The 13016-nt window shown below is 44.0% G+C and overlaps 2 protein-coding genes across 10 annotated transcripts in view; one reads left to right on the forward strand and one right to left on the reverse strand.

The window, feature by feature from the left end:
- Positions 1-10573, reverse strand: part of HMG20A (high mobility group 20A) — a 174531-nt gene extending 163958 nt beyond the window's left edge. For 3 of the 4 annotated variants that reach the window (XR_011049018.1, XM_068410817.1, XM_068410816.1), the window contains exons 1-3: positions 10466-10573; positions 9727-10019; positions 8164-8279 (exon numbers count right to left, since the gene is read on the reverse strand). The gene's annotated coding sequence lies outside the window, so the exon portion shown is untranslated. The remainder of the gene's footprint in view (positions 1-8163; positions 8280-9726; positions 10020-10465) is intronic. The other variant, XM_068410818.1, reaches the window with a different exon arrangement.
- A 541-nt stretch (positions 10574-11114) lies between these two features.
- Positions 11115-13016, forward strand: part of PEAK1 (pseudopodium enriched atypical kinase 1) — a 113504-nt gene continuing 111602 nt past the window's right edge. For all 6 annotated transcript variants that reach the window (XM_068410880.1, XM_068410878.1, XM_068410886.1 and 3 more), the window contains exon 1: positions 11115-11265. The gene's annotated coding sequence lies outside the window, so the exon portion shown is untranslated. The remainder of the gene's footprint in view (positions 11266-13016) is intronic.

The raw sequence follows: 13016 nt of genomic DNA on the forward strand, positions 1-13016 counted from the left end.
GAAAGGGTCATCTATGTATAACTGTAGACAAAGTATGCCCATGGCATTCCAAAGCTCCGTGGTAAGCTCACTAAAAAGAGTCCTGCAGGTTCAGTCCACATCTCAACTGAGCTTCGTTTTTCGTGATAAAATACCCACTCCAGAAGAAACCCTTAAGTAAGTACACCTTTAAGTAACCCATATTTAGCTGCCCTAAGTAGTACACACTGATTCTTCAGCAATGAGGATATAGTTCTCAAAACAGGCTAGTCACCTCTCCCCTATTGCTTCCTGCTAAGTAACAGCAACGAGTAAATCTCCAAAAGCAGGCTGCAATATGTAAATAAAGAGTTCCGAGGGACCACAGAGGACTATGGCACCAGACACTACTTAGTATCTCCCATCCACAGCATAACATGCCTAGGTCTTGGAGTTCATCATGTAAAAGACAAATAAAAGGAGAAGTCTATTATTTGAAACTATACCAAGTAATCAACCTGATTAGGAAAGACTGTTCAAAATTTCAGCTTGTAAAAATTGTATTTTTTGGACAACTGAAGTATGTTTCATTTACAGCTAACAGTTCAATTAACAAGAAGCAGAAACATTCATCCACTTCACACTGAAATTTTCTCTACTCAAGTATCCATGTCTTTATCACCATGAACCTGTTGTATTCCTATTTAAAATGTCTTTCTCAGTAGTATTTCCTAACATCACCTGATAATCACACATAAATATCATGTAAATATCTTCTAACCATACAAAAAATCTGCAGATTCCAACTAGTTTCGCTGACTAAGATCCACCTAGCGAAGCATTAATGAGCAAGGCATGTGTCTAGCCACCACATTTTCTTTGTTGGCTGTTCCTGCTCAGTTGTGGAAGAAAAAGGAAACAATGTGAGAAAAGTCCACATTTGCTGCTATACTGAATTAATCCCACTTCTATAAATCAGGAAACATGTCTCTTGCAGTCTGAGTCATTAAATGTGAATGATACTTCAGACTAGAAGGGACTGCTGGAGGTCACCTGGTCCCAACAACTACTCAAAACCAACATGAAGGTCATCTTTATGGCAGACATTACCATGGTAGATCGCCTGGCTCAAAGCTTCTGGTCAACACAGAAGTAAACCAACAAACACCCTCACTGCTTTTTTTTTTTTGTTAGGAAGGCTACCAACAGCTGAAGAAATAAGCACTGCTTATTCTCAGGACAGAGACAGTGATGAATAGAAGACAGGACACAAAAGCAGTTGAAAAAATTCCTTACAGTGGCCACAAGAACAGAAGTATCACACACCACCTCTCCCAGTCCTGAAAAGCTTGAGGGACTGAAGAATAAAAAGACAATTCTTCTCTCTACCACCAGAACAGAGATGGAAAGTTTTCACTTCATTCACCTATTAACTAGAAAAACCCATCAAGAGCAACCTTAGCAAGGGATCCAGGATCTTCTCTCCAATTACGGAAACTAGAGCTGGACTTCCATCATACTGTCTCTACACAAAACTTCCCCTCACCCTTTGTATCACGCTCAGATTTACTCTCAACTCTGAGTACAACAAGCAGCATTTACCCCAATTCAAACCATTTCAACAAACTAAAAAAAAATGGCAAGTTGTCATTTCAGAGAGGAGTTATGCGTTAGGCTCACTACACAGAACCCAACTTTCAGTTATTTCAAGCAGGTTTAATTCAGTAGCAGTTTTAAGTAGGTTTTTCTTTTCTTCAAATGAAAAGCTTAGCTCGGGGCTGCTGTGCTTGCCACTCCACTAATTACTCCACTCGTTCAATATATTCTGTCCTTCAAGTGGAGGACACAGCATAATGAACTGCATACACTTTCACAAGATTATAGGGACTGACAACTGAGGGACCAAGAAGATACTGTAACATCAAGTTCTTCATTGCGTATAAGCAAAAGTAAGTTCATTCCCAGCTTCACAGAGGATACACTATTATTTGCATGACAATAGGGTTTTAAATTTGAAAAGAAATGAAGTCTCCACTATATCAAAAATTGAAGAAACATTCTGTGCCAAAGCTAGATTAAGGTTCACAAACTTAACACTCATGCCACCAGCAGCATGCAACCATCTTCACAGCAATGTGACCCTGTGTAAACCCTACCTGAATAACCAAATATTTCCTACTTACTACAAGTACGGCAGTTCAGGCTTAGGAGTGACTGCTGCCATGCGTGAGGCTGGGAGCTATTATGTTTGAAGGTAGGTCAATCTGCATTACAGAAAGGTCACAAATCAGAGGCAGAGACAAGTGAAAAAATTGCCAGAGAACTCACTGGAGGAGCAAGCCCAGGGTATATTCAGGTCTCTTGATTCCTTCAAGAATCAGCTGCTTGACCATACTGTAACCTCAAAGAGGTCATTTAATTCTAAACTGAAGGCTAGAGACATTAGCTTCAGCTAGTGATTGTAGAGATAACATCACTTACAGAGATAAATTCATTTTTACAATAAGGACTAGCACCTGATGCCTTATTTTCTCACTATGGGTTTAAAAATTAGATCTTATCAACCCCTCTGCCCCCTCTCATCTATACAATTTTATTCAACTCCATCACCTTCTTCCCCTGTGGCACCATCTCCTTATGGGTTTCAACAAGCCTCCCATACTCTCTGAATTTCTCGAAGGCAGTTACAAATCATGGTTTTTCACTGCAGTATTTAGCACAATACACTTGCAATCCCTCCTATATGTTCAACATCCAAAAAGCAACTGATTTATCAACTGTTTCACTGATTAGTCATTTCTTCTCTACTCCTTCAAATAAATTGCCATTCTAATTCCTTGTCAGCTTTTGCTAATGTATTGTCTAGCTTCTTTGGAGTGATTATTTTGCATTTCATTTATCTTTTAAGCACCAAGTTATTTAGCAGTAGAAAGTCACAGCAAAGGCCAGGAAACTTGTTTCTCTGATCTGCAAAAACCTCCAATTGCTCATAAGTAATGGCATAGTAAGCCATCTATAACGGACTTCACATTTTTTCATACTTGTAATGAATTTTAAGTTTTTATAAGGTTACAACAATGTTAGCAGAAAAGGTTTCTCAAGTAAGGAAAACACCTTTGATATTAGGATGATTTTCATGTCACTACTCCTTCAAAACAATTCACAAAGTCTCACAGTCTAAATTTAACATGCAGTTACTAATTCTATAGCTTTTTATATCCAAATGTACACAGAAGAACAATAACATCAAATCTTATGTCAAGACAAAGACTACTCTGGTTAGTCTAACACAACTACTTGCAAGATTTTTGTACTTTCAAGAAAGTTTCTGGGCGAGAACTGAAAAAGCTGATTTCCCGTCTGTAAAGCTGTAGTGTACCCCCATACACAGGCTAGAGGGGATGACTGTGATCACCCAGACTGACCCATTTAGCATTGGCCACCTCTGTTAAAAAAAGACAGACAAAGAAGAACTCAAATCTATATAATGGTTACCCAGTCCTGTTTCAAAGACTGACAGTAAGAGGAGCATCACTGCATCAGCTGTCCCACATGGTACTTACACACAGTAAATTTGTACAACTTTCTATTGTAGCAGTCACTTAGATTTTGTTATGCTTTCGCAGGCTAGACCCTATATCAATAAATTCTGATTAAGTTGTGATTTGATAAATGTATCCTTTCAAAAAGTTAAACAAATGCAGCACCTGCATTCATTTTTAGGACTGAAAATATGCCTTTAACTCATTTTCAGACTCTGACCTTTTTCCAGTGTGCTAGCAACCCTTTCTGAATTCCAAGAGTAGCTGTAGCAGTGCCAGCTGCAGAAGGCAACATGTATTACTGCCTTGCTTGTTAGACTCATCTGTTCCTATACCTAAGGCTTAGGTCCTCAGAGCTTCACTAAATGTTAATGTTGAGCTGGATTATCCAGCCACCTCCAACACCTCGTCACATCACCGCTTCCAAGGAGGCCTTCCCCAGCCTGTACCTGTCCTGAGGTATACTAGTTTAAATGTGACCAAATACAAAGTCTGGTTTGCTTGAGTACAGTCTTTAAAAACAGAAAGCTAAACCAGGTTAGTAAACCACAACTATTGAAAAAGCAGTTGTCACATTACCTCTCCCCAATTAACCAACACATTTTAAACTGACGCCATTTTGTTCAAAGACATCAAATTTCAGAAAGCAGGATGAATCAGACTCTATTTGTGACTTCAAACTGACATTTTAAAAGCCAGGGATCACGGAATAATATGATTCAGAAGCTTTTTTCTGCCTTTTTTTTTTTTCCTATATTCAGAGCTTAAAAAAACATGACTTCTCCTTCCAGATTTCAACAAAGTGTTTGGTGTTAGTGAACAGCTTACAGAATCCTAATAATGTCACACAATGATTTATACACAACATCAATGGTGAAGCAGAATGGGAAACTGACAAAATACCAGTGGCATAAGTTGAGCATTAGATGAACACAATTTTCAGGCGTCTTTCTCAAGCTCTGCATATTTTGATACAGCCTAGACTGAAGGATATCTTACAGAGCAGTAGTACGCTGACGCAGAGAGAGGAGGGTCTTGCTCCCTTCTTTCTCACCTGGTTATGGCAATCTCCACAGCTTACTGGATTTTCAGACAGCTGCTCTTACTCCCTAACTCTTTCCTTTGGCAGAACAGCAGGGAAGAAGGGAAGCTGGGTATCTTCCACCAACTCAGATACATAGTTGAAAGGACTCAAGGGGGCTCAAATAAATACCAGAGCTTATTAAAAAAAAAAAATGGATATGGAACCTCCCACTTCCATGGTGGTAAACAGTCATATTGAGCCACCTCCAATCAACAAAGATAACTGGTTGGACTCATCCTGCTAGTAGTCGTTATAGTTTTCATGTGACATCAAGAGAAGCATTCAAAAGGTCATCTGCCCACATGAAGATAAGCCAAGTGCTAGAAGGTGCAGACAAAAGCTCTCCACTGCCTAAAGCTACAGTTCTATGGCAGCCTAAGCTTGTTTAACTACTAACTACTCACATCGCATCACCTTCAGCCTGGCACCTCTGTTCACGGGACAAGTCATGTGTTTCAGCATGCTAAAGGAACAGAATAGCTTTTAGTCCATTTATCAAATTAGTTTATGCCAGTTTAAAGGGTGAAATGGCTCAGCAAAGGATCTAACAAGTGTTGCAGCTGGCAGAAGAAAAAGGGATGCAAGTAGCACAGCCAAGAGTTAGCAACTTACATTTCCATAACCCTATAGCCCGAGATTCAGCTCCCTCGCTAAAATTCTAGTGGTGTCAGAAATGAAGAACGTTTGAAACTATTCCAGTAACTGAGGGCCCCAAAATAGACATAAGTGGGAGGAAATACGATTACCAGAAAAAAAATAGGATTATCTCAAACTGACTTGACATTTTCAGTTTTTTTTCTTTCCAATCTAAAGCTAAACATTTATTCTCCTGATGAAAGCTGAGACTCTTTCCCATGAGTCTGGAAACAGCACTTGAATTCCACAAATTCTGATTCATTTGTTCTCACAAGGGATACTTTTTACAATGGCTCTTCATGAGTGAATTCTACATGGTTCTTTTTGCATGAATTGCAGCAAATATACTTTCTTATCTTAATTAAACTCAGAAGAGTAGTTGAAGTCAGTTCTGTCATGCTTCCCACATATTGAAACAGTGAGGATTTAGTCAAATGTCGGTTATCCCGATTTCATCAGTAGCATGAATCATGTGCAATACCAGCTAAAGCATCCTGCAGTAAACGCACCCCAAGTCAGAAATCTGCTCCAACAGACTAGTATGGTTGCCTGTGATAGTAACTGACTAGATGTCAGGACTGAAAAAACCTGCTATGCCATGTTTTTTTACATAACTACACTGCTAAGCAGGCACACATGAAGAACATCTTTTTCTCTGGTGGTTATTTAATTTTGCTTTGGCAAAGTTTAAACTCCAACACAAACAACAAGCACATTATATCTTTAATGCTATACTGCCTCCACTAAGTTTTCAAAACTTCTCCCAGTTCTTCACTGCTTTGGTACTCTGTTTTGAATCACAAGCCTCCAGCTCCTCTTTTAGAGCCCTCCTTTGTTGAGACAATCACAAACGTTCAGATCCAAGCAGCAAGAACTACTGTAAAACCTGCTCATTAAGAAATGCATCCTGAAGGAGAAATAACAGCATTCTAATATGCCTACACAGCTCAGGACTTTTGGAGACTGAAGATTTGCTCATCTGCTCTAGAAATCCTATACAATTTCTGATTAATGAGCTATTCCAACAAGATGCTTGTGTATTTGAAGATATGGTAGCTTTAAATGGAATATCTTTGTACAATAAGTCTTAAATTTTTCATTCTTTAGGTATCAGAAGATGTCTTGGCCAATGTGCTGGGTAAGTGAAAACACAAATAAACACACTTATTCTTAACGTAAGCTGTGGAGAAGTGGGACATTAGAGGAGCACTGTACCAAGGGAAAATACAGTTGCTGAAAGGCTAGTTCTGTTCCTGTTCTTCCAACATTTGCAAGAGTAAGGTCAAGGACCAAGGGAGATTTCCTAATAAATTTAGAAGTATTCAGTTATTCCACTGTAATTGGTTTGGTTCCCCTGTAACACAGAATGAACATTTCTCCCAAATAAACACAGTCATTCAAAACTAGCTCTAGCTGCAATTCCCCAAAAGCTGTTCTTATCAAACTCTTGTTAAGTAGCCCTTCAGAAATAGAATGTCAGACTCAGGTTTGTCCCTAACAGAGAGGTATGAGCACCACAAGTTATTCTTTAATAAGAATTAACCCTCTGTGGGATTACCTTGCATACAAAAAGCTTTAACAGATACACCCAACAATGCCATTATAGAAGAGATTATTACAAGGCTGGTCTGTTTTAAATTGCTTAGCCCTGACCTAGCCCACTGGGAGTAACACTGGCAGTGCATGTACAAACTGAGATCCAGTTGTTTTGCCCTCAAAACTCAGAAGACCAGTATCTGACTACACACAGTAAAAACTACTGGCTACCACCTGAGCTACTGATGCCACTGGAGCAACTACATCACTGGTAAAGGAACAAGCCAGTTCTGTAGCCAGACAATAATACAACATGGCCAACACTGCAGATCTTGCCAAGGGAAGCTGACCCACATTACTAATAAAAGTTTTAGTTACCACTTGCACTGTATATTTCAAATAGATACCAACTAGCCTTAGCTGCTTTCATGAGCAAATCCACTGGTGAAAATAATAGTGGTTTCTGAAAACAAACTTCTTAGTAAATTCATACCTAGTGAACACTTAGTGTCGAAGTGTTTTTATCCATCACTCTTCGTCTCTTAAAAAGAACTCAAGTTTAACCGTTCCCATGAATGCAAGAAACATTCCCCCTCTCTTTCTAAGAGAAACCATGAAAGTAAAAAAATAAAAAAGCCTAAAGGAATGCAAAAAGCAACCTAGTTTTGGGAGCTCCCAAAGCCAAAGTACAGTAGAAAGGGCATTTTATTAGGGTACATGAACATTAAGCAAGAAGAACATGAACATCTAGCAAGAAGAAAACAGACACCTTTCTTCATTAACCTACTGCCTTGAAAAAGTGCACACATGGTCCCTTGTGTTACCCTTCTCTCCCACAAATCATTAACAGAAGAGCATCCCCATTATTCCAAGTACAGGCTTTTCACCTGTGCTCTAACATCCAACAGCTTCCCACAGCACATGCCACAATGCTCAAAAAAATCAGCACAGCTCTGTGTGCACTTCAGTAACAGTGAGTGGGAGTACTTAAGTTTTTCAAGCAAAGCCTGGCAAGGGCAGGAGGTACAGCAGGAATTCAGAAACATTTATCAGCTTGTTTTAGTGAAACATGCTCTAAATTTGTCTGCAACCTTTTGCCCAGTCAGTGGTAAGCTTGGAAAAAAAAAACTTACCCAAGAACTGGCCCTAAAAGAAATCCTACTTAATCAAAGAGAAGCATTGTGGAAGGCTGAGCTTGCTTTGGCAGGTGAGGAGGTGTACCTTGCTAATTGGGCACACCTTGATACTAAGTGACCCTTTACTTAAATACATTGTGAACAGATGCACTAACAGAGCAAGCTTACTAAGTTAACTTGAACATATTAAGTTTAAAATTTTCTTGATTCCTGTGCTCTGATACTAAGATTAACTTTGTGATGCGGGTACAAAGCAAAAAACACAGCTCACAGTCGTTGCTTTCATTCAGAAATCCAGGAGCACCGGGGAAATCAGTACTTCTCAGTCCTCTGCGCAGTCCCTGGCCATCAGACATAGAAAGCCTGGTCTTGTGGAGGGAAGATGTCCTGCAAGAACAGAAGATTAAAGCCAGTAAGAATCTCTTTCCTCTTGGTTGCTTTTTTTGCAAAGCACTAGAAATTGTTATAGTTACCTTCTAAAAGTCAAGTACACACAGAGGAGCTGAAGCCTATTTTCTGGTACTAAAGAAACACCCCTGTAAGAAACATGATTCTCTTCTCCCTTTTCTGAGCCATAAAAGTTGTACCTGTCATGTTACCCTCGATGTGCCACACCATGAGCAACCAAAGGCAAAAAATATCCAATTTACAATGAAGACAATAGGGTTAGATCACACAATCTTCAGTTTTTCTGTTTTAAAAACTTCTAGTATCCTATACAAAAGCTAACTTAAGAATTTTAAGACTAATCTGCTCTGCTTTAGCCACTGTTTCTAAGCCTGTATCTGCTTAGAATTAGTAATCTCAAGTTCTACATGCCAGATTTCTAAGGACAGAAAAATATTTAACCACTTTCCCTCAATTTCCTGGACTCTAAAGTTACAGTATTTGCCAGCAACTGGTACAGTTCAAAAATACAGAATATCTCGTCCCTTCTCACAAGCACGTAATGTAGGTGTGCGAGCAAATAAAAGCTAAAATTTCATTAATATCTTCAAGTACCAGAGTTTGTGTCCCTACACATATGGCCTGGATTTAAAAACAAACACACACCCACAAACAGGTCATGAATATACATTCTTTGTTTTCAACAGCTCATTATGCTTATATTCTTACAAAATTAAGAGTGATCACTTCAGAATAACATCTATACATTGCTAAAGCACAGTTCCCCCAAATTCTTGTGCCCAGTTCTGTTTAGCCAAGCTTAGTCCACCTACACAGCTTACTTTCCACAGGACAGAATGATTTATTCAAAGACCTACCAAGACTTTACCTGCTGAAAAAGGCAATAACTGTAAACCAGTGTAAAAGTTTCCCCTGCAGTGGCACCAGCAGTGATGTGACACCCAGCTTCTATTTGTTAAGAAGAGAGTAGTCCTAACCAAGTTTTGAAGCCTAAGTGCTCTAGAACAGTGGTCTCTAAAGTAGGTCACACATGCAGGACAATCCACTGAGGTGTGGGAAGACAACATTTTCTGTAACATTAATAAATAATATTTTTAAATAGTGTTTATTTCATCTTTATCTTATCCTCTCTTAATTTCTGAGTATGTTTTATAAAGTATATATCAGTACAGTAGTACCTGTATATAATTGATAAATCAATAAATATACAGACATTGGGGGTGCACGCTAAGTTGTTTTAACTTATAGGCATGTACAGCCAAAAAAAATTGGAGGCCACATCTCTAGAAAGCCGAAGCTCCCTTTCTCTGGGAATGGGATTTTCCTTTTTTCTACTGAGTAAAAAAGAGTATTTATATTTCTCCTGCCTTCCCTCATTTTCCTAGATGCAACTAAGTTAACACCAAGTTACACAAATCTTTCTCACAGATGATGTTGGGGTTTTTTCCTTTGAGTATCTTGAAGAGCCAGCTCGACTTCTACTCCTCGCTCCCTGCAAAGGTCCAACACCATGACAACACTAATCCGCTTCACTCTGCTCCCGGAAGCGAGGACCAGGCCAGTTCCAGTGCTGGTATTTCAGGGGATGTGAATGAATGGCGCCTCACAAGGCACGTGGCTCCAGTGTTTTCAGCTCTAGGCTTCGGGGTTTTTCTACCGTCTCAACGATAAGAAACTTCAGTTCCTCAGGAACAGGCAACTGAACGTGAAAACCTATTACTGGAAAGAAGTATCAGAAAACTATACTATGATAAATGACCTGCTTGACAAGGGAACAATAAGTGGACATAATGAAACAATAAATAAATAAAATTAAGGACCCATCAAATGTTATTACCTCTTACCACTTTGCAGGAGCCGAGGGAAGAGATGAGGGTTAGAAGGAAGAACACAGAAAGCCACGTGCCCAGACCCTCACCCAACGCGATCCCCCCAGCCCCCCTCACCGGCGGGCCACAGCAAACAGGCAGCCCCCGCCGGCAAGCCCGGGGCGCGGGAGGCCGGCAGCGAAGCCCGACAGGCCTGGCCGCTACGGAAGGCCGGCCGCCGGCAGCCCTGTGAGGGGGTCCGCCCCCCACCGCGGCGGGAGCAGGGCGCCCGCCGACCCCCTTCCCCCGCCCCGAGCAAGGAGGAGAGAAGACGGGCCCGCGGCCCTGCACACTGACCTGCCGGCGCGGCTCTCCCGCAGGGCCGAGGGGCCGCCCGCCGGAGCTGCTCCCCTCAGCCCGCGCAGCCGCTGCCGCCTCCTGCACGCGACCGGCCGCATGACCGCTCCGCCAGCCCGCTCGAATCCCTCCGCCCACGCCTCCTGCTTCCACTGGGCCCTCTCGCCTCTCCCGGATAAAACCCTTCAGGAGAAGCCCCAGCTGGGCCGGGAGCACCCGCCTGCCCCCTCCTCCCCCAACAGCCCGGCACATAGCGGGAATTCAAACAACACACCGAGACTACTTTCTCTCCGTAAGCGGAAGCATACTATCTGCGCGCGCAGCTGCACCGATCGCTTTTAAAGGGCCGAGCGCGAGGCACGCCGGAAGTTGTAGTCTCCTCGCGCCAGCCCCGCCCACCTCTCGGCGGTTCCCCGGGCCGCCAGCGGGCCTTGCGCCACCTGCGGCGGCGCCACGCCCCCTCGCTGCTCCCCAGCCAATGGGCGGCCTCGCTGCACGGCCGGGCGAGCGCGGAAAAGGGGCGGGGGCGGCCCCCCCCTCCCGCCCCTGGTGCGCGCGCGGGGGGGCGGTGCGCGGGGGTGGGCGGGGCCGGGCCGCGGCCGGCGGCGGCCGGAGTTAGTTGTTACGCGCGGGCGCGGCGGTCGCGGCGGTCGCAGCCCCGTCCCGGCACTCGGTTCCTCTCCGGGGCCCGGCGGCTGAGGGAGCCGGCCCTGACGGAGCCTTGTCGGCGCAGCCGCCGCCTCCTGCCCTTCGCCGTCCGCCCGCGGGAGGCGCCGCGGGGCTGGGGAAGCCCCTGCCAGGTGAGGGGGCCGGTGCGAGTCCGGGGGCGGGAGGGGGGTGATGGGCCCCCCTCGCTGTGAGGGGCGGCCTCGCGCCCTGCCCGCGCCGCCGGCTCGGGTTTCCTGAGGGAGGCCCCGGGCGGGGAGAGTGAGGGGGGGCCCCGGCGCCGCTCGGCGGGGTGCGAGGGGAGCGGCCGGGCGCAGCCGCCGCCTGCCCACTCCTCCCGAGGGGGGTCCCGCCGGCTGCCTCTCTGCCGCGGTGCTGGTCGTTGCTACGCCCGGAGGGTCCGGCTGGCGCCGGCAGCCGCCCCGGGGGCCCCCCCGTGGGGCCGTGCGGCGCCCTCGCCCCCGGCCGCGGCGGCGCTGGGCCCCCCGCGGGTCGCCGCCGCCAGCCCCCGGGGCCCGCGGCGGCAAAGGGCGCTTTCTTCTGCCTACACCTCGGCTCGAAGTTTTGCGGCGTGATCTTGCGCTAAATATACCGTGCCCTGAGCCTGCCGGGGAGCGCTGGGCGGCTTCGGAGCGGACACCTTCTAGGAATTTTACGATGATAAAGCCGCTGTAGGTGCCAGGTGGATGCTCTCCCTGTCGGGGCTCCGTCCTTTCTCTGGTATTGCTGTGTATTCCCGACATCAAAGGCTTTGCGTGTTACTGTATACGGGTGTAACTACGTTCCATCCTCCTTTCAGGCTTTTGGTGCTTCATTTTCTCTTGAAGGTTATTTTGGACTTTTAGGTGGGTCGGTCCGTTTGCCTGTTTTTATTGCGGGCGAAGTTGAGACTAGACTGGAAAGGCTGGGGTTTGCGTTGGGTCAGCAAGTGAAACGATGTCAATACATCGCAGGGGCTAGTTACTGATCAGGCAGCTGATACCTCATACAGAATGGCCAGGTTGCTCTTAGGTGAGCACAGGGGAGGAGTGTTGCCTGGTGGATCTCTGACCTCGAATTTGTTAGGGGTTCCTTCTCACAGAACAGAATTTCTGTTTACTTTAGATCTTTGCCATTTTATTTTGTACAGCTTGGCTTTCATTCTTCTTTAATCACTTCGTAAGGGGCTCCAGAGTTTTTCTGCTTACTCGTCGTGGCTTAAAGGCTGTCCAGTGTCTGCTAAAGCACTTTATTCTTGGATGTTTGGGGAAAAAAATAATGCACAAATATATGGGCAGGAAGGAAAGAACACGCAGTTGTTTCGGGAGCCAAGACTTTATGGAATTCCAATAAGTAAGTTCTATAGTTAGAAAGTTTACTTAAACTTGTATAAAATTGCCAGCCAAACAGCTACCTTTGTTACAAAGTAGATGCATTTAATTCTATGTGACTTTTGTTTGACTTACAACTTCATCTCTACAGTTTGATTCCAGTGGTGTAGCTGAGCAGGAAATACTTGTGGATATTTTATTTGGTCATTTTGACTAGTTAGAGCTCTTAATCTAGTTTCACACTGGCTTAAAAGGTTTTGTCTGTAAAGTAGCTAAGATGATTTATCCAGATGAAGCATCTTCCTGGCAGAGCTACTGCTCCAGTGTGTTTTCAGGAAAACCTCATTTTGTTCTCTGAAATGTAGAAGTATGCAAGAAGTGAATTACCAATTTTTCCATGAGTAACTTTCCATGATTAATGTTATGTATTCATTTCATGATGGATTTACCTTATTGTTAGGATATCTCATGTAGATAACTTAATTCACAGACTTCCTAAATGACTTTCTTGGGTGGTTCTGTTTGGCTCGAGTGCCTGTTCCTTACCTGAACAGCAGTAGCAGGTAGGGTGTGAT

This window comes from Nyctibius grandis, chromosome 11, assembly GCF_013368605.1.
Source record: "Nyctibius grandis isolate bNycGra1 chromosome 11, bNycGra1.pri, whole genome shotgun sequence".
NCBI classification, from domain to species: Eukaryota; Metazoa; Chordata; class Aves; order Nyctibiiformes; family Nyctibiidae; genus Nyctibius; species Nyctibius grandis.